We start from the raw sequence: 7249 nt of genomic DNA, 5'->3' as shown, positions 1-7249 counted from the left end.
TTCAAAACCTACAAAATCTTCATTGCTTTCACTGTAATTTATTTTTATATTATTTAGGGAGCATTATAAATAGTTATGTTTTTAGAAGAAAAAAACTACTATTGTTATAAATAACACATTCAATTGAGCTAAACTATGCATGCCTATTTAAATATATTTACACATGGCTTGTGTATATCGTATATATACATATATATATTATTCATACCTTCGGTGTATAGGACGTAAGCAGATTTTGACATCAAATTTTGGGGTAAAAATGTGCGTCTTATACACCGAAAACTTCGGTACATAAGTCGTGTTAGTTAACCAAACTGCGAAGAAATGTTTAAAACTACTGTGTTTTCCAGTTTTATGACGCTGTAGATTCAATTATTTGTTACTTGTTAGAGTGAGTACCCGTCCGTTGAAATAAAAATTCGTTCGTAACAAAGGATAGGAAATTGTGCTTGTATTTTTTTCTTCTTAACACAATTAGCACTAAAAGTGAAATAAAATATATAAAGGTACCAATACTGAAAAGAAAGACTTACTGTTTTCAAGAATTCTAACAATAGTGGTTACATAGTTCATTCTAATGCTAAGGGATAGATAACATTGATAGTTTTTCCAAAATTAGATATGAAATCAGAGGGGGGTCAACCCCCATGATCTTCTTCATGCCATCCTGTGTCAAGTTTGGTGCTGATTGATCAAGAAATGTGGAAACGTATAAGGAACAGATACACACACGTATTGATGTTTATTTATATAGATTCGTGTTACGTTACAAGAACACCCCAGTAATGTTTGACGTGTAAAATATTTGGTGAACTCCGAGATATATCACATTTAACTATTTATTTATATAAGAAACTTAAAATGTGATTACAACTGTTTAATATTATAATGAAAACCCATAATTCGTGCTATATTTAGTCATTTTAGGTAAAATTTGTTCTGTTAAACTTCGTTCTCGAACTGTGGCACCATCTTGAACTTCTCGAAACTTTGGGATGCTCGTTCAATACTACACAAAGACTATTTGTAATTGTAGGCCGTTCCTAATTTTCAAGTGATAGACACTTGCCCATCATATGACTAGTCAAAAGTATCTACCATTAATTCTTAATCGAATCGTGGGATTTGAGCGTCACTCTTATAACGCACCCACGGCCCCATAGTGTGGAGCGAGATTTTTTCCTTTATTTCTTTGAGACAATGTATCGTGAACCATATACTCTCAGATCCACAACCGAAACACTAACCACTGGGCCACGCCTGACCTTCTCAGAATTGAAACGTCAACTTAGTAATATCCCCTTTAAGTATCAGATAAGAAATCTGCGAAGTTCTCAACATATCGAATTTACATAAAATTAACGTTGCTTTTGGAATTAAATTAAAATTTAATAAGAGATAGTTTTCTAATTTTCAATTTTTAAAATATAACAAGTAAATTTAAAGATATAAAATATATGTATATTGCTACTTCGCAGGCCTACAAATGATAGTGAAAAACATCATTTGAATAATCTTCACTATAAATGTTATAATGGTTATTGAAACGTATATGAAGTGATTAATGAATGTCAAAAGAAATGATACACCGGTAACAAGATATTATTTACCCTTTAGTACAAACTAGAAAAAACTGTTTTCTATATAACCTTTTAACTGTCTTTAAATATTTATAAACAAAATGGAAAACTTGGAACAAGTCTCCAAGAAACTTTTATGAATTTGTATTCTTTATTGTTTTCAGTTCAAAATAAAATGTATTTATTGCTATTAATACATCCCCGGTGGGACAGCAATTAGTCTACGGACTTGAAACGCTAAAATCCGGGGTTGGATTCCCCGCGGTGGACACAGCAGATAGCTCAATGTGGCTAAAACAAACAAACAATATTATTAATCCAAGAAAAGAAAAACACATGAAACAAAAATTGTTTTACATTTAGTACAACAAATTTTATTAGGCTTAGCTTTCTTAAAATATAAAATTATCGTAATTTGAAAATATTTTCTATTGCTAAAAGATATGTTTAAATAAACCTAAAACATAACAGTAAAACAAAACTTAACATTTTCGATTTTGGTTTTGCTACAGATCACAGGTTTCATAATTTAATTTTAATTTCGTATAACATTTTCATAATTGTGCTATTTTCCAAAGAAGGCTGTATAATAATAATGATGAAGATGGTTGATAAGACACAAAACATTTTTATTTGCGTCTACTTTATCAATTGTCCTCATCTATATTATCAACGTCGTTTTAACCCATCATGAATCCATTACCACGTTATATGATTTCTCTTTGTCCATCAGTCTATCTGTGCTTTTGATAAACTACTCCACCAACCCGTTACTCTCAGTCAGCACTTCTACAACTCGAAAACTATAGTTCTGAATTTTACAAACTAGTTTTAAATCTGCTGGTGCGTGAAGCCATCGGCTCGTAACAAAAGCGGGCCTCATTACATGTAGCCTAGCAACAAGGCACATAGCTTTAACGTGTACTGTAGGTTAGGTGAACAAGAAGGGTACAGTCAGCAAACGTATCATTCAAGCCTTATTATAATAGGGTGACCCACCCTAGGCAACAGGAAGTCATTGGTTATTTTATTTAAGTATATGTTTGTGAAGAATATGGTTGCGTAGGCAGATACTTGGCCTTTCTTTCTTTTCTTTTTTTTATCTACCAAAATTAAAGTTTTTAGAGGCAAAGTATAGCCCACAGCTAAAATAATTAAATATAAATTAGACTATTATTCACTTCTGTAAACTAGATTTCATTGTGCATTATTTCTTTATGTGTAAACGTATTTACTTTTGATATAATCACCGTAGAAACAAATACACAAACCCTTGGAAACATTGCCTACTTCAGGTTTCATCTTATATGAACAATTATGATCGATAATTAGCTTCAGAGATCATTAACATTTCTTGTGTTTGTGTCATTAAATGTTTATTGGTTCACAACGTAACGTATTAGGATGTAACCCGACTTGAAGCTTAGTTTTATAAGATGCAGTATTAAAACAACAAAAACTAGCGTTTTTTGAGTATCAGTAGCGGCACCTTTTATTAAGATTAACATTCAGACGAATATGAACTTGCTTTTGAATGAAACTTAACTTGTCCAAGAAAATGTGCTATTTTTGAATATTAATAGTATAATTCCGTAAAATCGTCGCTGTTTATTCCTAATATTAATAGCACATTAAACGCTACAAAATTTTGTGTTACATCGCAGTAGTGTTTTTAAAGATGGGTTTATGTTTAAGTTCGAACTCTTGAATGATAATCATTTTCAGGCCTTTTTGTAGCTGAAAGACTGTTTGTTTTGGCACAACTTAAAAAAGGGCTTATCAGTGCTGCTTTCGAACCCCAGGCAAAGGTTAGAGTTAGAAGCACTTAAGCTTGCCGCTGAGCCACCAGGAGACGTAGGTGAAAGATTCCCCTAATGGCAACTTTATACCCTTTTAGATGTTTTACATAGACTTTATAGTCTCGTGGAGATCTACATATCATTTATTGTTTCTCTAAACTGAAAAACTTAAGTTTACCTATTTTTCTTCTATATCCTGCATTGAAATGTATTTTTACTTGTAATTCATCAATAATTCTCGAACGTGGGCGCTCTTACGTATTCTCCGTACTGAAAGTTTTTTTATTCTCTACTCAGAGGACAAGGAGGAGACGTTTCAAGACAATAACATTAGTTAAGGGAGGGGGAGATAAGCATGGAGTTTCAATATAAAACACATTGATATGAAAGTTATTTCTTAATCTTCATTTAAAAGAACGGAAAGAAATTTGAGAAATTCAAACACTTGTTTTAATGTTTAATTTATATCCTATAAAATTGTTTACAATTGCCTAGTTGTTACCAGAACTTGATGTTTAATTTATATCCTTTTAGATGTTTTATATTAGCTTAGTTGTGACCAGAACTTACAAATAAGGCAAGGCAGTACTCATCTTTTCATACGAAAATAATTAAGTGATTGTTACGAATGATCCAAACTTAAATGACATTGTGCATACACCACAATTGAAAGTTTTGTTTATAAGAGTTCTAGGGAGGGAATCAACTATGTTAAAACCGGGTTCTTATATAGATTAAACATGCAATAGTAATACGATAACACACATTTCTCCAACAACCATTTCTACCATCTTCTACTACATCATCGTGTAGAATACGGAACACTAGATAACTCATAGCAAGTTAACTGTATCAAGGACAGAATTATTCTAGAACACTTAATAATCTATACAGGGCTAATTTTACCAAAGAGAGATATATATTTTAGAACACTTTATAATCCATATTTCTACCTGCATCAAGGAAATATTGGTTTTATGACACTTAGTAATCCACCAGGTTCTAACTGTACCAAGGAGGGATTGATTCTAGAACTCTTAATAATCCTTACCGAGTTAACTGTATCAAGAATAGATTTATTATAAAACACTTAATAATCCATACATCTGTCTGCATCAAGGAGGGACTGATTTTGAAGCTCTTAGTAATCCACCAGGTTCTAAATGTACTAAAGAGTGACTGATTTTAGAACTCTTAATAATCAGTACCGGGCTAACTGTATCAAGGATAAATTTATTACAAAACACTTAACAATTCACACTAATCTAGTTGTACGAAGGAGAGACTACTTCTGAATGTTATATCAGATGCAATGGTGGCAAGTTCAAACTATGTGTTTTTTGTTTGTCTTTTTTATTGAATATTAAATATCGTTGTTCTAAAACCTTTAGATAACCTTAAAATAATGTTTAACACAATTAAAAATCCTTTGATCGTATTTTCTGTATGTATCAATTTAGTGTTGTTACGTATTAGAATTTCGAACGGTCTGAAACCGAGCTAAATGATACTTTAAATTTAGTAGTTAAATTGCACTTTGGATTTAGCAGTTAAGTAAAAGCCAATATATAGTCAGTTTATGATGTTTGCCAACAAGATTGATACACACAGTTTTCTTTTTATAAACACAAATACGTTTTAATATGCACACAACAATACAATTTACAATAACAGTTATTACAAATAGTTATTACAAACAATGATTTATAAACAAAACTTTCACATACTAACAAGCAATATAAAGTCTTCTTTCTAGTCTGGAACTTCTTCGATATCTTATCGAGGCTTCACGATGAGCCGATTAATTACGAGTTGACGTAGGTATAATGCACTTACCAGGGAGCTAGCTAGCTTTGTCCTTCGTTATTAACCAGCCACACACGCCGAGTTTCCTGCCGATGACGTTAGGTAATGTTTTCATAAAAGTACTAATGTTCGATGTGAATCCATTGAAGTTGAATGATTTGTATTATTCGAACTTTGTAAATGCTCCTGGTCAAATATCTGATGTTTTCCGATTGATAAGCGTTATAACAATCACAGTTATAGCTCCCGAAGTTTATAGCACACTGACTATAACAAACTAATAATAGATACTCTCTTTTGACACGTCACGTTGGTTATATTTATAGGCGCGTGGAGGCTTTTTAGAAAATTCAGATTTCGTAGCAATACAAAGCTACATTTAAGCGTTTACGTACATACATATATTGTCGATTCCTACTCTCGAGAATCTTAGTATAAGCTTAGTATGTTTCTAAATATAAATTTAATCTAAACAAACGTCGACATTAAAATAAATATATAATAACAAATTCGTTACAGTGTACACTTAAAAATTATATCTAATTATAAAAACTATCCATTTTTATGTACCCCGAAACACGTATAGGTGTGTTTTCTCGATACTTATAGCACTTCCTTTAATTAGTGCTCCCTCCTCCAAAATAATCAGTTCGATTTGTTATTATTGCTATAAGCTGTAGTCATATTCACGAATGGTTTTCTAAATCCAGCATAGTAATCTTACAGATAGATAGAAAGTGTGTGTTTATGGAGAAATATTGTATTCTATATCCTAAATTCCCATTTTCTAAATTTTTGGACAAAAAACGATTTACTTACCAATCATTTAACTTTCTTTGTTAACTACCACTAATTCAAAACTCCGCGAATTTGATTTAGAAACAAACATTTAAGTGATATGCTCAATCCAGATCAAATTCAACAAGTGTAGGAACAAAAATAATCAGGAAGCATGTTGACGTCATACCTGAGTCGTTGTCTGCAGGTGTTTGGCAGCCAGTATTTCACCATCTGAAGCACGCCAGCTGGAGTCTCTACTTCAAGTTCAATTTAGTTACGTAAATAATAAAGATACACCTGTGTCACATGCTTCCAATATTATTACATTGGTTCATCGTGTACCTTAAGTTATGTTAAGCATAGGTGTATACGAAAGATGATCTAGTTGGGTGATGGACAACCCAAGTAAAAGAGAAAAATAAAATAACAATAATTATTAATTGGATGAGAGAAGGATAATAAAAGAAACTTTTCAAAATAAAACAACTGGACAACTTACAGGTTTATCCCCCAAAGTCAAGTCTTTGGCGGTGGTAAGTAAGTTCAAAGAGTCCTTGTTTTCGAAGAACAAATCATATTTGAAAATGTACAAATATAACCGTTACAAATTACGCTCCAAGTTCGCACCATCTTCATTATTTAATGGGGAGGCTAAGTACCAAAAAGAATTAATATAGTATGTTCATCTAAATTTTGAACTCTTCGTGCAGCTATGATGTAATACGATCGTATATTATATTGTATGTGTCTAGAAAAGTGATAATCTAACTTCGATAAACTCCGTAATCATGAAATAACAATTTACTAAGATAATTAATTGTTTTAGCAGTGGCATGACATGGACTAATGGTTAAGGCACTCGACTCGTAACCTGTAGGTTGCAATTTAAAATCCTGTCGCCGAACATACACATCCTTTCAGCTGTGGCGACGTATAGTGTGAAAGTCAATCCCACTATTTGTTGATAAAAGAGTAGACCATGTGTTGGCGGTGGGTGGTGTTGACTAGCTGTGTTCCCTCTCTAGTCTATCACTTCTAAATTAGGGACGTCTAGCGCAGATAACCCTCGAGTAGTTTTGGGTGAAGTTTCAAAAACAAATAAACTTTATTTGTTTGTTTTGAAGTTAAGCACAAAGCTACAAAATAGGCTATCAGTACTCTGCACACCACGGGTATCGAAACCCGATTTGTAGCATTGTAAGTCCGCAGACATACCGCTGTGCCACTGGGGGGGGGCGAACAAATAAACTAACTAACTAACTTTTAATAGCTGCAACAGATACA

The sequence above is a fragment of the Limulus polyphemus genome, unplaced genomic scaffold (genome assembly GCF_000517525.1).
Source record: "Limulus polyphemus unplaced genomic scaffold, Limulus_polyphemus-2.1.2 Scaffold350, whole genome shotgun sequence".
Classification (NCBI taxonomy): Eukaryota; Metazoa; Arthropoda; class Merostomata; order Xiphosura; family Limulidae; genus Limulus; species Limulus polyphemus.
This window is presented reverse-complemented; position numbering follows the sequence as displayed.